The following is a 23600-nucleotide window of genomic DNA, read 5'->3' on the forward strand; positions in this document are numbered from 1 at the left end:
CGGTTAAAACAAGATAAAACCGCCGATTGTCAAAATCTTTCCAACCCTGCCTAATTATGTTATTTTTTTAAAGTGCTTAAAAATATTTTTTGAGTGCTTGAAAAATGCTTAAAAGGTGCTTATTTTTTGTTGAATTATTTGGCTACGCACCCTGTTTATGTTTCAATGTGTGTCGAAAATATATTTCCCGTGGCTTTACGATGCAAATTTAGAATCTTCTTTAAAAGGAATGGTAGACCATTAACTGGTTAAAACCTTTATGGTTTAGCACATAGAAATTCCGATTTAGATTTTTTCTTTTTAAAAAAAATAATAAAAATATGAGGGAGAAAAACTGGTACTAACGTAGGGATTCCAGGCAGCGCTTTTTTTTTATGATAATTTGAAAAGCTGTGTTCAATAACCCTTCGGTGACGATGAAAAGTCTTCAGATTAAAAGAAACATTTGTAGGGCTTCTAATTTCAATTTTTTTTTGCCTTTAAATAACTCTTTATCTCGTTTTACAATTCATTGTAAGTCTTCGTGTGTCATTTTTATATCATTTCAAATCACCGTAGTCGTTGTTCTTAGAATAATTTTTTTACTAACTTTAACACTTTTTTTTTATTTGTTACTTAAATCAGGATTTCAAAACGAGATAGTCGTAATTACATTCTCGCTGTTTTGATCAGGAGACCCTCATCTATTTCAGCCTCGACTGAGGCATCAATTTTAACATTCAAATCAATTTTAATATATTTAAAGCCAAGGAAAATTTAAAAAAAAAATACATAGTTTAAGTGCCTTAGGCCTTAAGGCAATGTAATGATTACAAACTGTATATATAATCTTGCCGTGAAGAATGATCTGGGCTTTATAACAGACAAATAACTTAAATATTTTAAAAGTTATTAAACTTTTTTAAAAAATGCCAAGTTGGCGACATTTTTCTACCTAAATTATCAAAATCATTGCCTTTTCCTCCAGTTTTTGCAAATTTTTATGAACTCAGGCAATGCAGCCTTAGAGTAAGTTTTTAAATATTAAAAATTGGACCACAAACGCATTTCATTTTCACACAACTGGGGCTTTCTCCTTATTGACGTTTTGCGAAATTTTCGAAATAAGCGTGCACTGAGCTGGCTAAACTTGACCCAACAGTCCTAAGTAACAGTTTCAAACTCACTGCAGTTATAAAAATAGCATATTATTCACAAAAAAGACATTATTTCATATGAAGATGGATCCTTTGAAAAACAGGCTTTAAGATGAAAAACAATTTATAAACTATTGATTACGTAAAAGGGTTATTAAATCAACAAATGAATTAAATAAAGACCTTATCATGAGCTAGTGCTAAGCCATTGATTAAATAACAAATTTTGGTATTTTACTGGGTATTCAACACAATAAAACCTATCCAATTTGTGTTAAATAATAGTAAATAAAAAAAAATCAAAACGATTATGATTTAATAAGGATTTTCGAATTACTTTGGTGACCCTTGATCGGAATCATGCTCCAAACTTTTGCACACCTGTTTTCGGTTAATATTACACTAGACAAGAATTTGGAAAGTATTCATAACGAAATTAACAATAGGTTTTGCACTATAAATTTAGAATATATGATAATCATCTACTGCAGAGAAGTCTAAGAATTTTAAAAACTAAATAAATGTTCTTACTCATATTGTTGTCATTGGCTAATTGAATAATATGGCTCTCTTGAAAATGCCGTTGTCATTTTGTGATGCGTCAGGATAATTGGAAAAGTTTCCAACCTGACAGTTTTTAAACTTAATGCTATGAATGCTGATACCTTTATGCTGATTAAAATATATCAATCATTGCTTAGTTAGCTGTATTTCATATATATATATATCCGTAATCAGTTGTAGCGTAATCAGTTGCATCTGCAATGCAATCAGGTTCAGAGTGTATATATTTTAAATACTCTAATAAAGTTTGTTCTTGTAATTCTCATGTAATTTTAAGCCAACAAATGCTCTTGCGGGTGGTTTGAAACAAAAAAATGGCCACAGTTTCAACGTAGGTACAAAAAATTAAAAAGGGTTCACTATTTTGGCAAGTATTTATATGCAAATAATTGACGTGATTGGCGAATTACATTCGGGGTCACTAAGTTATCTTGTTTAAGTATATATCTAGTTCTGCTTTTGTGCAATCGTATAAGAAACTACAGCATCAATAAATAAATAAACTTCTTTCTTAGAGTTTTTCTTCGATTTATGTTACCTCTTGCCTTTTTCGCTTACAGTTTTTCTTAATATAAATCAATAAAAGAACTGTTAAGAGTTTATTTGCATTAGCCAATCATTTATATAGAGCTTTACTTTAAAAACAAATTAAAACTTTTATACAACTAAAAAAACTGTTTGATTATTTATTTTACGTAAAAACAACCTAATTAAAGACTTCAAATTTTAAAACCTCTTTTTTTTTATTGAAACCCAAATCCTTCCGAACTTCCGATAAATTGAATTACAGTACTTTGATTTGAACTAATTTACATCTTGAAAAAAAAAGTGCATAAATTAAAAACAATCAGCTATCTAGTTAAATTATTTCTATTTTAACCGAAAATATTTACATTTGTAACTGAAAAAAATAAATTGTCAGCATTAAAAAAAACTTTAAAGCGGAAATTTTAAACTAATTATTCATTTTTTCACTTCAATAGGTAAATATTTAAATACGTAATTAATATTCAATTAAAGAGTCCAGCATGAAGAACTAATGGAAATAAATTCTAATTACTAGTAAATGCGATGCGCTGAAAATGACAATGCATGAAAAATAAATCATTGGACTTCGGAAGAAAAAAAAGGCCAGCTCAAACAAAATTACCTTTAAAGTTGTGAAATAAAACAATGATTAATTAATTATTTTTAAAGGAAATGATGCGTTCCTTTTATATCGCGAGCATTTTTTTTCCACCGACCATTTCGTTGAAAAATGATGATTTTGATTATTTGAAGACAAGTTTTTTGTAATCCTATTAAATGTACTTTAAATTTGGTGATATATTTACACGAATAAAAAAGTGTTTAATTCGCTAGAATACAATTGATAAAAATTTAATTTGAAAATTGAATTATTGTTTTGAAATGAGGTTTATTTTGTATCGGGATTCATTTATTTTACATTGTAATTGTCACTCTTTTTATAGAATTTTTTATTTATTTATTTTTAAATTAGGTATAAGAGATGAGTTAATAAATATATTAATTCATTTTTCAATCTCCGATTCATTATTTTTTTTCTTTTCTTAAATACTGGTTGGTTATTTTGTTTTTGATGTGGTTGAATTGTGTTAATTTTCATGTTTTATACGTCTTTATATTATTTGATGTAGTGCTATTATATTTGTTTAAGATAGATCTTTTTTAAAGATTTACTTATAATTTGTGAACTGGGATATCTAAGCGTAGCCTGTTTAATTAGCAATGAGGTAATAGTGTAGTGTATAAATAGTGTAGAATATTTATTTACTAGTAGCAATGAATAAATAGTGTAGAATATTTATTTACTAATGATTGGCAAATAATTTATTGAATACATGTTTACGACACATTATTCATAATGTAATTGTTAGCCTTATTAGTTGATATATTCGAAACTAAGCTGGCTAATTTATTCTTATAATTCTGACTTCACAGCAAAGGAATTATGACATAACATTTAGTTTATACTAACTCGAACTCCTGATCTTTCAATTAGAAAAAAAAAGGTGCGAAATAATATCATTCGTCTATTTTTTTACTTTCGAAAAATCAGCAAATCATTATGGATATGCATATGATGACCACAATTCTCTAGGTTTGAGTCGCGGTGACTCAGGGGATACAGCGTTCGTCTCTAAGTGGGGTTACCTGGTTCGAATCCCAGCTGTGGCTGGTTAATACGAATTTTGTTCCCGACTAGCAACGACCACAGAGCTGACATAAATTATACTCAATGGTAGATGGATAATGTGTTAGAATCCCTTTGCCGTAGAAGGTTTTCGTGATTTTCCTCTTCATGTAAAGCATATGTGGGTTAGTTCTATCGAAAAGTCTTCCACGAAGAGTTTGTCTGAATGCTTGATCCAAGAGTTCCCTTGTCTTTTGAGGTGGGTCGACTGTTCAACGCCTGTTATAAAATAAAATAAAATTCTCTTGGATTTTCTTGACTAAAGTTCTTTATTAAAATTTTCGGTTCCGCAAAGAGTAAAAATTCTCACATCATTTGAAGCAAATTCTGACACAAAATTTAGTTTATACCAAAAGTCAATTTATATCGGAGTTATTTAACTTAATTCACTCAGAGAGAAAGGTCAGATAATATAATTTTCTATTGAGTTGATAATTATGCTCATAAAAAGTTTGCATAATATCAAAGAAATTTTGACTCAAAACTTCATTTATTCAATTGGGACTCAAGATCATCCCCTCAGAGAAAAAGATCAGATGATATAAAATTAGCAGCTAAGCTTGTGATGCGTTTAGAACTTTTATACTTTAGAGAAAAAATAATTAAATCACTAATTTTAATCACAAATTAAAAATCCCATTTTTTGAGGGTTGAGTCCCTTTATTGGTTCCCCCCTTTGTGTCCCTTAATTGATTCCCTATACACTTCTTTCGGAACACCTGTAACTGATCGCTTGTTTCATTCGCTGAAGTGTGATTTATTGTAGCAACTTTTAAAAGCCTGAATTCAAATAAATAAATAAAAATTTAGAAAATTCATTTCGTTTCTGATTAAAATTTTTTGCTATTATTCTCGATATCGTTTTAAATCTTTTAATCCATGTTTTAAATTTAATATATATATATATATATAATACATTTGTAATATATTAATATTTATTTGTAATATTCACAGTTCATCATTAAGTAGTGATTTTATAAAGTTTCTGCCTGATTCTAATTTTCAACAGTCATCTTCATTTTATTTATTGCACTAAAAAAAAAAAGTACACGTATTAATAATTTACGAAACTTAAGTTTATGAAAGTTATAGAATAAGGCTAACCAGCGTGAATTGAGTACAAACAATGCCACATTATCTCTCGTTTTACGTTGTTTAGCTATATTCATATATTGCAATAAGTTAATCATTTCTTTGGACAAATGTTATTGAATTTTCATGACGAATTGAATGAATTTATTGTATGAATATTCACAAGAAACTGAAACGGTAAGATTTACTTATCAAAAAACTTCATTTGCCTTGAAAATATGCAGTTGGAAATAAAAGTTGGTATGTTTCAAGTGCCCAAAAATAAGTGCCCATTTTCAAGACATGCAGACATGCCAGTCGTAAATAAATGTGATAAATTATTTTTCATTCTCCGTGGCATATCTTGGGGGCATCTCTTGAGAACAAACGCCTATTTTTTAGCCTTTGAAATATGTCGATTTTTATTTTTTTATCTTTGATATATATATATAAAGTTCAAAATGTAGAGAAAACATGGAAAAATTACAGTAAATAAAACTTATTAACTTTCTTCTTTTTTCTTTTTTCTCCTTTTTGTATTTATTTATTGTGATATATATATATATATATATATATATATATATATATATATATATATATATATATATATATATATATATATATATATATATATATATATATATATATATATATATATATATTGTATCGGAAGTAAAAATCGACATATTTCAAACGCTAAAAAATATCAAAAATAAACGCAAAATTAGTTACCATTATTTATAATAATTTACATCATTTATAGTAATTCACATCATTAACATCAATCTAATGTTTTTTTTTTCGTCCAGTGGTATACTATCTTTACAAAGTGATGTGATACTTAGGAATAAATGCAAATACTTACGGTATAGATTGTCTTCAGATTGAGGCTTTGTTTTTAAACCCCCCTAGGGGGTCCCAGGTGAATCGTTTGCAAAGATTTGATTGGACTCAGCCTAATGGCTTGTCTCGAGAGTGGCGTGGCGCCGTCGCCGCACCTGCAAATCAAAATACAAATTATTATTTTTATAACTATTAAGTATAATCACATTTCTATTGTTACATTGAAAAAAAAAAAGAACTTAAAATAATGTGTTTTTTATTTCGTGAAATCGTTTAATTTGTTCTACATTTTCATTTTATTCTTGTTCTTAACCTTCAAACAATTTTGGTTTCAGCGATCTCAAAATTATAATAATTAATTAACGGTTTGTTTGGAAATATTTAATTTAAAAAACTAAATCTGATTTTTAGTTTTCATTAGAATTTCAAAAGTTAAAATAAGCTTAGTGGCTTTAAAAGGAAAATACATTGTTAAATCCTTATTTTTGTAATACGATGCATTGTTAAATTATTTATATGCTACGAATATTTTACTAATCTGAATGGAGGCTAACCTTAAAATAGTGCTGTGAGATGATTTCAAGATGTTTAGGTCACATTTTAATGTCTAAAAGATTTAGTTTTTAAAAATTAAGTTAACTTTTGTCTTGAATAATAAAGACTGTAGGAAAAGTTATTAATCATGTTTATTAAACTTTTTTATAAAGATGCAGAATTTTATTTATTTTTGAAATTAATAAAAATTAAACCTATTGCCAAAAATAATTTTGTTTTTGCTATTACTAATTACTTTTCATTGTGTTAGAATAATTGCAGTGATTTTTTTTTTTCATTTTTGGTTTTATTTTTCCAGGTTTTATATGACTTAAATAAATGGTAATAAAACCAAAAAGATATATTTCTTGAAAATTTCCTCTTGTAATTATTTAAAGAGAAAAAAAAGAGACTTTCATTTTGGGAAAAACGGGGCATAGTGAATTTATCAAAAGGCAGCTGATAATTCCTTAAAATGCATTATACAAATTTTTTTTTTAAGTTTCGATATCTTTACTCATAGCTAGAAGTTACCTGGTTGCGAAAAAACTGGGCTCTTATATAGAATTCTTTTATAAAAGAAGTTAAGTTACAGCACAAAATGAAATATTGCTTATAACATAATAAAATATTGCTTATAATGTAATAAAATATATAAAATAAAATATTATTTTTAATATAAATATTAATATATAAAAATAATTTTTATTTTATTCATTTATTTATTTACGTATTGAAAAAAATATGAGCCCAAAAAATTTATTAGCCAAAAAAAGGATACTTTTATTTGTAAGAACGTATGAAATTTATATATTTGCAGCAAATAAAATGCTCTAGTACATTTTTACTACTTCAGAATAGAGTGACTGATAGTAAGTATGATTCGATACCTTTAGTTCATAAGGCCTAGATTACCTAACGTTGCCGTGTCATGAATTAATTTAATTGTATAATCTGCACAAAACTTATAATCAACAATTTTCATCTAATTTACTTAAAAGTATATAACAGTATGTATAATATTATGTACAGTTTTTTAGTTGTTGTTTTGTTTTTGTTTTTTTTAAAACAAAATAGTGGCTAGCGAGATATTGAATAAAAAGTAATTTTAAAGTCGACGTTAAGTCCATAATTCTGAAGAACGCTTTTTGATTAGCTAAAACTTATTCTACATATTTACTCAGCAATAGACTATATTTTTATCCACTATGTAATTATTAACTGTTATTATTATTATTGTCATTATTATTATTATTATCAATTGCATTATTATCAATTGAATTTGTATACTAATGTATAATGCAATAATTTATGATTTGACCTTGTCTATTTTTCAAAAATTCACGCTGTACTCAATTAATTACAGATGTTAAAATTAAAAGATGTTATTTGTTTAAAATTTTAAACAAGAATTTTTTTTTTTTAAATTTGAAATAAAGTTTTTTTTTTTAAATAGAGTTTTTTTCTAAAGTCATTCTATCTTCCTAATAGCCTTAAAAAAACATTTAATTTTTTTCAATTGTAAAATAAAGGCTTTTACAAAACAAATAGAACATACAGAACAAAAACAACTTTATAAGGAAAAAAGAAGGAAAAAAAATTGTTTGAAGATGAAAACTCACCGCGCTGAGGAAGGAAACTCTGTTTCGAATTTTCGATCGAAATGACGAACTTTTATCTTAACAATCGTTTCAATTGAGAATCTCGAAGCTTTTAAATGGTAAAATTTAAATAGCGCTAACTGGGGGAATGAGAGTTTTGAGTGATGTATTTGACAGCGCATAATAGGAGGAGTTTAACACGCGCAAACAAAACTTTTCCACATCTTGAAGGCTTCTCATTTTCGCGCGGTGGGCGGGGGCTTTGATTTAAGCGCGCAACGCGCACGTATGTTTTAGAAAGGGGGGCGCAGGAACTGAGTAAAAAGGAAATTGTTAGCTTCCACAACGAGCAGATGGAAATTAATAATTTTATAATATCCATTCGTCACTTACGAAGCGCCTAACGTTATTTTAATTTGATTTTAATCTGACTTTGTTGCCACTCGCAAATTAAATTTATGGATAATGCCGCTTTAATTACTTAATATTAAAATCTCTTACCCCTTGCCCCCCTCTTTCCGCGTAGAACTCTCTTCGTTCGTTTTTTCGTTTTTGTTTTTGGCGCAAAATTCTCTCCAGTTCGCCCATTTCCCCAGCAATCTGGCGCGCTAAGGTTTGCACATCATAATAATAATGCATTTCCCCATCCTATTTTGTACGTTCAAACTATTTTCTTTCTGTCTTTCTCGTCTTAGGGGCCTTTTCTCGAGTTTTAGTATATATATACGTGTAGAAAGAGGGGGCTTTTACTCTTTTCGCATTGTGTTGACTATGCCTTGCGCGAAAAAGGGGGCGGCTATAGCATGAGGGGGGCTTGATTATTGTGCTATTTTTCACCGGGTTGGGTTTAATTTAATTTAGCCGCCATTAGAGCGGTTGGTTGATTAACTTTAATTTCGTTCCTTTACCCCCCCCCCTATTTACCTCCCCCCTTTTACCGAACTCTTTTCTCTTTTGGCCCGCTCAGTAGAAACCAGTTTTCCCTCTCTTTTTATGCACGTTGTTGGGGGTAAGCTAATTGATGAAATCAATACCGTTTAATTGCGAACGATGTTAATTTCGTGCGGAATTTATTGTTTACGGTAGAGGCAGTACCCGAGATATAAATGATGGCGCTAAAGTTTTCTTTTATGAATTAATACAAATAACCAATTCACTAATGCGTAATTTTCGCCAAAGAGAAGAGAGAGAGGGGCTATTATAAATTAGAAAACCGGCGAACAAAATCACGTTAATTAATATTACCGTCGGAAAGTTTTGCAGCACTGCAAAACTTTGGCGTTTGATTTAATTTGGCGACTTAGTAATACAATTTGAAGTAATTTGCTAAAGCTCTCGCTAGAAAAGTTCTTTCTTTTTTTTTTCCCCTTTATTTTCCATATTCCCCCTCCCCTCTTATTTTCTGCCCCCACAACTGCACATACACTCCTATTTTTGCGCTTTTGTTTTGCGTTTCGCCTAGAAAGATTATTCATGTTGAAAAGAATTGGCTCCTCGTGCTATATCACGTCTTATTATTTTCAAGCAATAATTTTTGACGTCGACTTGGCGATGAGTTCCTTAAATAACGGCTTTTCAATGAGATTAAGTAGGCCTTTTGTTTTGAGTGCGGAGTTCTATCCATTCTGATTTATGCCTGTTTTAAGGATTAACATTTCAAGGAGTTTTGCTAGATGTTACTTAAACTTGGTAATAGACTTCTTTACAGAAAAGATATACTTTTCTGATGGAGAATATTTTTTATGTCGATTTTTCTCATTTCTTTTCATTTTCACTGGTTTTGCCTTCAGAGATTTTGATAGGGGAATTAATTTTCACCTCTTTTCAAATTGCCGTCTTGTTTAATTCGATGTTCGCCCACTGAAGCAAATTAATGAAAATGCTTAGAAAAGATATTAGTTTGAACTCTCTTTTTTTTAAAGGTTAATAAACGTTTTGGAGAAAGAAAACTTTTCAGGCTCATGCTGAAAACTTTCGTCCGTTTTGATGAATACGTCTAAAGGAGTTGTGATTTCTTAACTGTTTTAAACGGAATAAAAATACGCGGGATTTATAATAGTAATTTACTATAAGAATATATTTATTATCCTTCCTATTTTCGTGCATGAAATTTTTTTTCTGTGATAAATGTGTTGTCTACCATTCCTATCTTTCTTGTGGTCTTTAATTTCGTTTTTGTATCTGACTTAGTTTATAACACCCTTTCATTTTTTTACCTGGCCTTCATCTTTTTAATTTAGTTCTTTAATAAATCAAGTTTATACGTTTTTTTTTTAAATAAATAAAATTAAAAAGAATATATTTCTTAAACTCAAAAGTGCAACGATTCTTCTTTCAAGTGGGTTTTACTATTAATCGTAATACTCGTAGTGTTATTTTTTCTTTTGTATCAAGCTTGTAAAACTTTCACAGGCATATAAATGACACCTCGTTTACTAGCGTCGCTTATGATCTTATACAACGTGCTGACAGATTAAAAACTTAATTAACTCCAGCAAATATAGAACCCTTAAGGGGTGGAAGTGCCTTCTTTAAGTAAACACCGGTCTGAAAACTAAAAAGTACACTATTGATCTTTCCCCCCTTATTTCTTCTTTTTTTTATTCCATTCTTTCTTTTTTTCAATTATACTGTAAAATTTCCTTACTTATATCTACGTTTGGCACAGTATAGTCAATTCCGGCTTTTATGTCTTCAGACATAAAATGAGTTTGACGTTGTGGTAAAAGAGAATTACTTAAATATTGTAATGCAATATTGCAACCCTATATTCATTTAATCAGGACATAAAAGATTTATTCCATGAGTTTCCTGGCCGATATAGTGATTCTATCCTAATTGAATCAATTATTAATCGAATCAATCATTAATCGAATTACTCTACTTTCTATAGTACCAGCTTTACAAATATGGTTCTATTTCTATAGTACCAGCTTTACAAATTTCTCTCAACCAATTTCCATATTCTGCAAATTACTTTTAGTTCAAGAAAAAATATGTATTAAGGGGGATTCTTAATGAAACTTTCAATTTTCAAAGTGGGATAAAAAAAAAAACTAAAATTATTTTCATTATTTGTTTTGCGGGAAAGTTTTAAAGAAGTTAAAAAGTCTTTGTAACATGGTTTTTCGTAGTGTAGAATTATTCAATGGAAGCTGATTTTGGAATAAGATGTTGGGATTATTGTTTGCCATTATTGTTATTTTAAATAAATTATAAACGCGAGAAAAATTAATTTTTTTTTTAAACTTATCGTTTTAATTGATTGCCTATTTTAATGATAGATACGGCAGGCGCATAAAAAAAAAAATCACTCTTCTTTTGAAGAAGGAAAAAAAATCAATTTAATGACCAGCGTCGGCGATTTCTTCTTCGCGTATAGAAACCATCAATTAAAATCAATATCTGTTCTTGCTCTAAAATATAATCACCCAATTGCGGAGTCACCTCTTTGGGAACTTCGCATCTGTTCAAGTCATAAAATTAACTTAAAAACATTGCATTTACAGCCCCTTAAATACATTTTTATTATGCTCGTTTCTTATTTTTTTTTTAATTCATTATTTTCTTATACTTCGAACTACACACCAATTACCGGCCTTTTCTACACTACACAAGTTGAGTTTATTTTTTTTTTTATTCTCGTTCAACCTCTTTAAAATAGTTTTTCTATTTTACCACAAAATGAGTCCAATTTTACGATTTAAACTTTTTTTTTTCGTTCGTAAAGTGCGACATAAAACATAGTTTTATAGCCATTGTGGGTAGTTAACGGTCTAGGCAGAATTGCTTAAAATCCCCCCTTTAAAAAGGCCTAGACGCTATAGGTGAGTATTAAATTACCACGCTTCAAATTTGAGATTGCAATAACTAAATGAAGGAAAGGGGTAAAAGCAGAATTTAAAAAAAAGAAATTGGGGCAATTTTTTTACGAGGGTATTAAAACAATAATAAAATTCAGTTTATTATACTATTTAAAGAACTTTTTTTTTAATTCCAGGGTAAATTAGCGTTGCTTTTGTTGCGAGAGTAAAATTGAACGCTATCGGGTTTATTAAGCGACAAAAAATAGCTTTAAATTGGTCTGTTAAAGTTTTAAAGCTTTCTAAACAGTAATGAATTTTTTCATAGACGTTGCATAATTATTTTTTATTAATTTTAAATGTTTATAGTTCTTGAAGAACAATAAATGTCTTTTAGCTATTGATACTGTTAAATATGGTAATTATAAGTAAAAGAAAAATCATTTCCCTTTTTTAATTTGTAACCCTTCATGAGCGAAAATTCTTCATAAAAAATAAGTTTTTTTTCTTATTATTATTATGGTTCGCATTTTAAACATTATTTTAAATTCTACTTTATATTACTTAAAGTGAAATGTTTCTTATACATTATTAAGTTTTTTTTCCTTCTTGATTTCGTTTTGAATTGAAAAATGTGTCGAATTTATTAAATAGACAATGTCTTCTCCAAAAAATTTTTGTCCCGTAGTGGACTGATCGTTAAGACACGGTTCCCAGCAGATCACCGAAGTCAAGCATCACTGGCTACGGTCAGTGTGCGGGTGGGTGACTACTTGGATCAGCCTGCGTAGAGACCGAGGGTGTACGGTATGGGTCCTCGTTAAACTGTTCTACCGTAAAGTGCTCGACTTCGCGTGCAGGTCGTCGGCGGTGCCATCCCCTCTGCAGAGGATCAAAATTGCGATGGCATGTCTTCGGATCATCCTCAGGGATGTTTTCTAGACCGTCGCCTATAGCCCATTGTGCAGCTCTAGTGCGACGTAAATGAACAACAACAAAAACAACAAAAAAATTTTTAACAAAAAAATTCTCATATTTATTTATATATTGCAATTAATTTATGCTTTTTTCAATCATTTTGCGACTGAAATGCAGCAGTTTGAGAACTTTTCAAAATATATATTGTATATTTAAGTATTTTAAATATATGTTTCAAGAGTTGAATAATAAAATTCATTATACTTGCGTGTTAAGAAGAAATTATATGATAGGTAATATAATTAATAGAATACCTGCCATCTCTGCGAACCGTAATTTCCAATAGGTGCAAAAAGTTTAAATGTGCATTAATAGTAATAAAAAAATAAATAAATTGTTGAGATTGCGAACGCTATACCCGTAAAACGCGTTTTATCAAATTAAAGGAAGATTCAAAAAATAAACTGCGTGCTCGTAGCGAGTAACAAAGGGGAAGATCATTTCCTCATTACAGCATCACAAAAGAAAAAAAAAATATTTAAAAAATTAATAAAATGGTAAAGAATTGAAAGAAAAAAAAATCATTAACCATCTAGAAAACCTGGTCTACACTACGCGTTGAATATATATAGAAAAAAATGTAATTAACAAGAAACTCGATTTGGCGGCTCAAATACACATAGCTAGCCCACACGCAAGTAATTTCCAAATAATTATGATCGAACTAATTAAAAATTCCTGTTTAATTTAATTGTGTTCTTAACAAGGTTGTCTCAGTTAGCTATTAGAGCCTACTTGCTAATTGATGTACCTACCGTTTTATAAATTAATGCAAAAAATATACAAAAACTGAGCGCTGCTATTGTTTGGGTTGGCATGGTTTGTACCGATGAAAATTCCATTACTCAAAATTAACTTGAGGTTTTTTTTCCCTGGATTTTATTATAATTTCCCTTTTTTTTTCTACCATCTTCCCTATCTTTAATATTAATTTTTTTGTCTCTTCTCTCTTAATTTTCTTATTTCATTAAGTTGTAGGGAAGATTATTATTACATTTACTTCTAGGGGAATTAAAGGAAATCAGCGTCCGGTTTAGTTATATATAAACATTATATATATTCTTTTTTTTATTCCCTTTTTCGTTCCATATTTCCCTTCCCCCTTTGAAGATTTACTTTACAGGGAAGGGGGGGGGAGAATAAAGGGAAGATTGGGTTTGTGTGTGAAAGCATAGGAAGTATTTAAATTCCAATTATCTGTCAAGCTACGACCAGTTTGTCAGTAGAAAAAAAAATAAAAGAAGAGGAAAGAAGAACAAAATGAAAGATCTCTTGGTTTTCTTCTTCCCGTTTGTTGATGAGCTTTAAAGTTTTCCTCCCTCCCCTCTTAATGTGAGTTTTCTGTAATTAAGAACTTACAGTTACAGTTAAGATGTCTCTCTTTCTCACTGTCTTTCTTAAGAAGGAAAAAAGTAAATAAAAATGTGCGCGTATAATCATAATGAAGGAAGAAAATTGTCGAAAAAAAAAATTGAAAGCTGGAAAAAAAAAAGTCAAAATAATTTTCGACAAATTTCTGTCTTAGTGAGAGAAAAACCTGAATTTTGGATTGAGACGATGGCATATGACTAACTGATCGTGAAAAATGAAATTCCAACATATATTAAATTTAGCTTGGGAAAAGTTACTAATCGAGATTTAATTACACAGGAATTATCCATCCAATGTCAGAGCGCCCAAAACTTAGTCCAATTACTCGGCTCTTGCAATCCAGTTAAAAAGTAATTAAATACTATAATTAAATTACCGATAAAATTACGCCATCCGCCGTTGCAATTATTAAAATAACATTTTCTTTGAATTTAATTATGAACTTGGCGCTGATTATGAATTAGTCTCTCTGTTTTCGGCTAGGATTTTGGCGAGATTTTTTTTTTCTTTCCTCTTATTTTAGTTCGCTTATTGCAGCACTTATTTTGTTGTTTAATTGCTTCGGGCTTTTCCCTACGATGATGAGAATCCAATTTTTGTTTTGCACTCCAGTAGTGTATTATTGTATTTTTTTATTATTTTATTTTGTTTTATTAATTTTTTTTCCATATCTCCGCTTTTGCTATTCCATCTCTATGTGATAACTCCAAAGCGAGAAGGTTCAGAAATTGATCATAAACTCGTTACGTTAGTGCCTGAAAAATTTTCTCCCCTCCCCCTTGACTCTTCTCCCCCCCCCCCACTATACTTTTGGAAAATTGTTATCAGTGATTGCTGTTTTGAAATACCCCTCCTTTTCGAGTTAGTATTCATTCTCTATCCCATACCGATGCAGTTTTATTTATTTACCTTTTTTTCGCAGTTACCCCTTCGGTGCTTCTGATGGCAACTTTTGATAGTCTCTTTCTAATAAGCGGAAGAATATCTGTAAGCTGATTGGGCCGTTTTGGAGCGTTAAATTATTCGAATATAATTAAGCTTTACCCCCTAGCGATCTAGACTTTTGTATCTTTTTTCAAAGCCTTGCGATATTTAGATGGCAAAAAATACATTTAAACTACAATATTAATAAATTCGGTCAATTAAAATTTTTTTTCTTCTCAAATTCATAACTTAAAGATGAATTTTTATAATTATTGCTTTCCTAAAATTTCAAAACTTAAAAAAAAAAAAAAAAAAAAAAAAAAAAAAAAAAAAAAAAAAATTTATTAAGCGGAATTTTTATTCAATAGAAATCTTTGAAAGCAAACCGTTCCTGAAATTCCTCTCCTTAGAAACGAAATCATCAGAAGTTCATAACTTTTTTTCAAAGCCTTGCGATATTCAGATGGCAAAAAACTCATTTAAACTACAATATTAATAAATTCGGTCAATTATCATTTTTTTCTCAAATTCATAACTCAAAGATGAATTTTTATAATTATTACCTTCCTGAAATTTCAAAATTTTGAAAGAAAAAAAAAATTATTAAGCCTAATTTTTTTTAATCAATGGAAATCTTCGCAGGCATGCCGTTCCTGAAATTCCTCTCCTTAGAAACGAAATCATCAAAAGTTCATAACTTTTTTTCAAAGCCTTGCGATATTCAGATGGCAAAAAATCCATTTAAACTACAATATTAATAAATTTGGTCAATTATCTTTTTTTTTCTCAAATTCATAACTCAAAGATGAATTTTTATAATTATTACTTTCCTAAGATTTCGAAATTTAAAAAAAAAAAAAAATACTAAGCGGAATTTTTATTCAATGGAAATCTTCGAAAGCAAACCGTTCCTGAAATTCCTATCCTTAGAAACGAAATCATCAAAAGTTCTAACCTGATAAATGAAACATACACAAAATTTGGAATATAATAACTAACATTTTAACTTTTTTTTCCTGGAATATATTTAAAAAAAAAAGCATTTTATGTAACACTTGTCAATAAAAGATAAATAAATAAAGCTATTTGGAAATTGCAGAGAGAATGAGTTCTATCTCGAAAAGATAGTATATTTCAAAGCAACATTCACTGATATACTTGAAGTTTTTGATAGTGGGAAAAAATTGTGCTGAATGGATATTTCATTAAATTGAAATCCACGGAAACGAATTTCTCTTCTTATTATTTAATTATTCAAAAGTTTTATCTTCGTATAAATGAAATATTCACAAAATTTAGAATATAGTTATTGTCATAGACAAGATTTTTTTTTCTTTCTGCAAGCATTTTAAAATTTTAAAAACGTAACGTTGGTCTTAAATCTTATACCGAATCGAAATAATTAAAATTGTTTTTTTTTTTGAAAATTGTTGCATAAAAAGTATTTTAATTATTTTAATTTTTTTTTTAATAGTGAAAAGCTAACTTTAACATATTGTTTACAAAAAATATACCTATATACCTCTATACTAGTGTTTCGTTGCTCAAATTATAGATACATTTTTTTAAAATTAGTTAAACAATATGATAGTGAATAACAATAAAAATGATGAAACATTCATTACAACATTCTTAATGAAGAATTTCCGCTTACGAATTGCTTTTAAAAAAATATTGGAACATGTGTTTCTTTTTGAGATACATTCAAAAACGAAAGAGAACAATAGTAACGAAAAAAAAAAAAAATGAAATTTTAGAGCAGCCAAAAAATACCATCAGTCACTACTTCAGCAGAATCTCCACATAATTAAAGAAGTAAAATTCGCTGTCATATTCCAGAATGTAAAGTCATGTGTCTGACATATGTTTGAATGCATTTCATTTCATGGGACAACATGTCACGCCCTCAAATATGACATTTCTTCCCTTTGTTTGGCATTGTAAATTCGCTTTGAATTTATTTATTTTATTATTAATTCCATTTTGATGTTACAGTGAATAAGCAGTTTTCTGCGACAAGTGTTTTTTAGTATCTTTTAATTCCTTTCGAATACGCAGGGTCTATTATTTGCTGCCTGTCATTCGACTAATGTACGCCCTCCTCTCAATTTAATTACAAGTGTACGCGTTCTTCAGTTAATGGTTCCCTTCTCTTGTATTAATTATTAGACAAGGGGCCCTGTTGTTTCTAGGTGCCCTGATAAATTATTGCTGTGTTGTTTTGTTAATGTTGAATCCTTTTTTTCGTCTTGGCAACTAAATAATTCACACTTTGTTTTAATACCACCCATTATTTTCATAGTGTTATATAAATTTTGAAATTAGGTTAAGGAGGTCGGGGGTACAAAAATTGTAAACATTTTGTGATTTGTTTTAAAATAAATGCTATATGTTAGTTGACTTTAGAATGGTAGATAAATTATGCTTGTATCTGAGTTAAAACGCTAGATTTATCCTCCCATTGTAATTCAATTTGTAGTTTTGAATACTTTTTTTCCCCATGATCAATATATTTTTCAAATTTCTTTTTTAAACTTTAGAACAAGGTATTTCCAAAACTAAGAAAGATAATTTTAAGAAATTTGAAATATGTGTAATTTATTTATTTTACTTTAATTTGTTTTCAGGAACCAAACCAGGAGAAAAATACGTTTTAAATGTTTTTTATGCATTTAGTTTAAATATTTTCAGATTTATCAGATATTTAAATGCATAAGTTTTTTAAAAATAACTCACAGAAGACTTGTGAACAAATTTTGTATGCTACCAAGTTGTAAAACAACACAAAAATTTGAAAGACTTATGTATATTCAGTTTTAATAAAAATTTAAAAAATGAGTGGCGGATGCAAATGTTACCAATGTCACCAACTGAAAATTTTACCAATGGTTCGCATCTTTTAATTAACGAATAAATTTCTTTCAAAAAAAAAAAAAAAGGTGCGAAATTTGAAACAAACGTAGCGTGAGCAAAAAAAAAAACAAAAAAAAAACCCGGATTTGATCTAATGACTGGATTTTCAGGTACTAAAGATTCCCTCTTAATGATTCGATACGAACGTAGTTAATTAATGCAGAAGATATTACGAAATCAGAATAATATGAATAAGTTACGAAATCAGACTGAAAAACGTACTTTCTCTGAATAAACACTTCTTTTTTTCAACGAATTATGACCTAAAATTTAGGGGGTAGCAGCAATCTGGGATATATGGTTGCAATAGTTTGTCCATTGGCCAAAGAATACTTTGTTCACTAAGATTTGTCCCTTTTAATATTTTTTTTACTTTTAGTATATTTCATGATAACTCGGGAACTTTTTAAGCGAATGGAAAACTTTTCGCATAGAATTATAAAATTCGTTTTTTCGGACATAATTCCATACGAAAAATAATTTTTAATAATTATTTATTATTTGTTATTATTTTATTCAATAGAAGTCTAAAAAATGTTGAATTTTTGCACATTTAAAAACACTTAATTTTATAAGAAAAAATACTAAATGTTATCGAACTATGTCCAACAGTTGCTGAACATTAAAGAACATAAAGATAACATTAAAGAGTTCAAACAGTCGACCGCTCTAACTTTTGGGACCTTATATCCCAGCTTTCGGCTACCCTCTATATTTTGGGAATCAAGAATCATAATCCTTCTGGAAAAAAGGTATGTTTATTCAGAAAAAGTACATTTTTGTGTCTGATTTCGTTACTTAAAATATCGCTTGTAATAACATATTTGTATAACCCTTTCGAACCATTGAGTTTGCACTGTATATCGAGATATCTTAGATTTGGTAATTATTAGTTTTTTATATGGTTTTGGCCGAAATTAAAAAATAGAGGTTTCAATTTCTTCCTGAATAGGAGATAATAGTTTCCTCGAATGTTTCGTGCCTAGGCAATAGACAAGATTCCAAAAATCGGATAAAACAAGTTGCTTCAGATAGCAAGTGTGTTTGCCTTTATTTTAACCTCGGATTTCAAACAATATGTTAGGGCTTATCGAACTTCATATTAGAATTTTAAAAATATAGTATATATTAAAATCATAAATATAATAATAGTTTATATTATAATAAAATAGATGAATTTTTTAACAAATGTGGTTATGATACATAATTTCGAAAAAATTTTTGTGAATTTATTGTAAAATAAGAGTTCGAAAAAATAGCATAAGCTATTAAAATATCAAAATAATACAACTTTCCAATATATTTGAAACGTACAATTATATGATAGCTACAAAATAAAATATTTAAATAAATTTACGAAATTAATTATTATGAATGAAACGTAGAAAAATATAAAGGAAAAATTAATAAAAAATAAAATAAAATAAAAATAATAGTAGGTAAAAAAAAGTCTTTTATTTTAATAGAACTACGCGTTTTTAGAGGTTTTTTCAATGCTAAAATCGGTTAAGGTAGTTAAAGAAAATTAAAAATATATGTAAGTAAAAAAAAAGGTCGAAAAATAAATGTACAAAAAAATTTATTCGCCATAAATTTTACGTAAAAAAATTAATGTTCTCTGTATTTTTTGCATTTTTTAGTTTAGTCTGAAAGTTAATATTAGTGTATATAGTTTAATTAAATGTAAAAAGAAGTTTGAGTATGCGATGAAAAGAAACCGACAGAAAACTTTTTATTCGAAATTTTTTAGTTATTATACTATAACAGATAGTTCACTTGCAAAAATCGTAATGTTATTTTTAACAAAGCATGCATGAAAGAAGTAGTAATAAAAATATTCAAAAAAGATTATAATTATGACCCTAAGACAAGAATTTAAACTACAGCAGAATTAAGTTCGTTTTTTTTCTTCCTTAACTGGTTGGATTTACACGGGTTGAAAAAAAATCTGTGATGAAAAATATCCTTTAAAAAAGTAAAACGCTAATTCAAAAGCCTATCTTTCATTTGCATTAATAAATAATCTTTTTCGTAAAAAATAAAATGAAACCTTGAGAAAGATAGTACAACACTAAATAAAGTACTGTAAAACTGTTTATTTTAACATAAATACTAATTGTACTCACATAGTTATTTTAAAAAAGTTTTTTATTTTAAAAAAGTTATAATTATTTTAAATTACATTTATTTTATATAATAGTTATTTTAAAGAAGTTAACTTGCTATTCAGAGAGAAGTAGTTTTAATTACACAAATGTTAATATTTTTTATTAAATTATTATTTTTTTTTAATTAGATAGTTTCTTTCACAGAAAATCTAAATTATATGAAAATTTATATACTTTAATATTTATAATTATTGACATTTTAACTTACTAGAAAGGGAAATATAACATGCAATACTTTCGCAAAATGATTGCAATATTGTTGCAAAATTTTATTAAAATTTTTTATCAAATATCATTATTATATTCGGGATATTTTTATTCTCCGTAGACGGTTTTTAAATAAGCAAAATGTTTCGTAAAGCAATTTCTAGCTGTTTCACAAAATTCTTGTTGCTGCTGCATTTTTAAAGCAAGCTCTTTTTTTTTTTAATAAATTCTCAAGTACATCTTTTTTCATAAAGTTTTTAAATTTTTATAAATCTAATTTGCTTGAATTTGTATTGCGTTTCTTTTATAATTATTTATAAATTTGTGTTTCAAACATACATTTTTTATTGTCTGCAAATTTGTATATTGATTCATAATGTGTTTTAAATATGCAAATTTATAAAAATTTGAAAACTAAGTGGTCAAATTTGGAGATTTGGTCAAATTTGTGAAAATTGTGTTATTAACAGCCGCGTTTAAATGATTTGAATTTATTTTTTTTAACTATTGTTTTAAATCAATTGCGATTTTTTTTTATTAAAAGAAGCATTAATTTTATCAATTTTATTTTTAAAAAAAATTCATTAAGTCGAGAATATTTTTATACTATATAATTTAATTATATACTTTCAAATTGTAATAATTTTAAATTCTGATTTCGCTAATAATTAAATTTTTTTGATGGAAATAATGTATGAGGGATGTTTGTAAATTATAACATTTCAAAAATAGATTAATAAATAAAAAAAGAAAGACTTAATGACATTAAACTTTTAAAATATACTTCTCTGTTAACTGTATGTAAAATAATTTACTAGTAATAGCATTTTTCAATTACGTCATACCTATTAAATTTTTTATTTTATTAAAGTTTTAATTTTTTCTTTATTTTTGTTTTTAACTAATATCAATGTAAAACAAAAAAAAATTCTGATTGGAATTAAGAAGATATCATTTTAAACGAACAAATCTGATTATATTTGTTTGTTTCTGCAAATTTTGACAAAAATTAATTACTATATACATTAAATAATAGCAGGTTTGATACTTGTATGCTATGTGTGTGGTATGTGATGTGCTTTTGATTAATTGATGAAATTGCATTTGATTAATTAAGTTAAAAAAAAAATTTTCTTAAACTAAATATTTATTATTTTATCATCTACAATAAGGGAAACGCCGAAATCAATTGTTTCATATTAACAATGAAGCTTATTTTCTTATATTTTAATGAATTCGTGGAATGATTATATTAAAAGCTATAAAACAAACATTTATTTTTTCTTTCGAGCGTTATTTATCTGTAATGGAATGAAATCGGAAGGCCCAAGTTACGAATTTGTTTTCAATCATTTGGAGAGATTCAGTATTACAGCGCCATCTGTGATTCAAAGGAGGAAACTTAGTTTTTTCTCGGTATATCGTACAACGGAAAACTGGAATAATAATTAAAAATTTATTTCATTTGATTACTTTATTGCAGGAAGATTTTTCATGATCACAGAAGTGTTAAAAGTATAGCTTTGTATATTAACATATATGAATATTTTAATTTATTTAAGAAGTTTTTGAATTATGCTTAATTCATTATATAAATGAATACAAATAATTTTAAAGTTAAATATTGCGACGGCTAACCATATTTCACTCGATGTAAGAAAAAATACTAATTCTCATTCTTTTTCTTAAAATTTCATATTGAAATTGTAAACATTAGCAGTTGTCGAATCGTTTTACGAAATTTTTTTTTTCTTTTTCATCTTAGTTATCATTCCTTTTTTCTTCATTTTTTTATTTTATTTTTTAGTTTAAAATGTTAGCAGAATTTTAAAAAATTATAACAGAAATAATTTATTTGATTAATCATTAATATTTTTTTTCGTTGATTCCTCAGTTAATAAGTTTATTTAAAATATAAATAAGTGTTATAATATTATTAATTATAGTGATATAATATTTATCTATTTTGTTTAACTGATGTCATAATTCATAAATTTAATTGGAATATATATATAGCAGTAGACGTTTTGGGTAAAAAACTGTTAATTCTTAATATTTATTGTAAGAACAAACATTTGAAAAAGGATTTAAATGCAGAGCAATAAAAAAATGTCTTATTTACCCTCATTCATTATAATTTCTTAAAAACTGAATCCTAAAAACACTCAAAATATGCTGAGAAAAACAAAAACCAGATATTTTTAATTTAAACTTTGCAAGTTTTGACACAAAACTAAGAACTTTTCTTGAGCACTGCATATCGAGGAAAAATAAATTACTAAATGATTCAGGTAATAATACATAATATATTGCTCTATGAACTTATCTAATTAAAAAAAAAATTGAAAATAAGTTAAAAAAGAAATCTATTAGTATTACTTTAACTTATCCATTTTTAGTGAAAAATAAATAAATGAACAAAAAAATATGTTACAATTACAGCTATAAGATTCGATTTTAATGAAAATTGAGTAAGGAAAGAAATCTTTTAAACATATTATATTAACATCTTTACTAACATATCCGATTTTAGCGAAAAAAATTAAAAGAAATATATCAGTATTATATTAATATCTGATCTTAATAACAAAATAAGGAAATAAAATAAAAATAAAAATTATTTATTGATATTACTTTGATATGATGGTCTAACAGGCTTTAATGAGAATTAAATAAAAATAAATCTGTTAATGTTACAATAACTAGACGATTTTAATGTAAAATAAATAACACTCGTTTTTTTATTTTTTATGTTACTGCAATTTCTATTTTTTTAATCTATATCTTTCCAAAACTATATATTGTGGCATATCTAGAAACCTGTGAATTAAATTTCATTATAATTAGAGATGTAATGAAGATGTAAAGTAATGATGTATTTGAAAATTCAACTCAAATATTTTGATCCAAATTTTTGATCTAATATTTTGATGAAAAGATTTTAAAATCATTTAGTTTCATGAAAGTATAGCACTTGACAATTTTAATGCTGATAATATGGATAATTATTTTATAATGTGTAACTTGATAAAAATGCAAAAAATCAAACTTCGATGTGTGAATAAAAAAAAAATTAAAAAAAATCTCCCAAGTTAAAACATCCTTGGTGGATGACACTTTTATCATCATTACTTTATCAAATAAATTCTGAGAAAACATTTTTTTTCCTTAAAAAAATTACAGCGCATTAGATTTGCTCGATATAAATATAAATTTAATGCAGATTTTATTTTAGCAGCTTTTCAAATTTTAGGATATTGTTTCAAGAAAAA

General features: G+C 27.3%; 1 protein-coding gene across 1 annotated transcript in view; it reads right to left on the minus strand.

The window, feature by feature from the left end:
- The window catches only part of LOC107451638 (uncharacterized), a 150812-nt gene that overhangs the window by 44665 nt on the left and 82547 nt on the right, over positions 1–23600 (minus strand). Inside the window, exon 2 of the mRNA XM_016067795.5 lies at positions 5852–5984. The gene's annotated coding sequence lies outside the window, so the exon portion shown is untranslated. The remainder of the gene's footprint in view (positions 1–5851; positions 5985–23600) is intronic.

Source organism: Parasteatoda tepidariorum, chromosome 7 (genome assembly GCF_982258835.1).
Source record: "Parasteatoda tepidariorum strain Cologne lab strain chromosome 7, Ptep-v5.0, whole genome shotgun sequence".
NCBI lineage: Eukaryota > Metazoa > Arthropoda > Arachnida > Araneae > Theridiidae > Parasteatoda > Parasteatoda tepidariorum.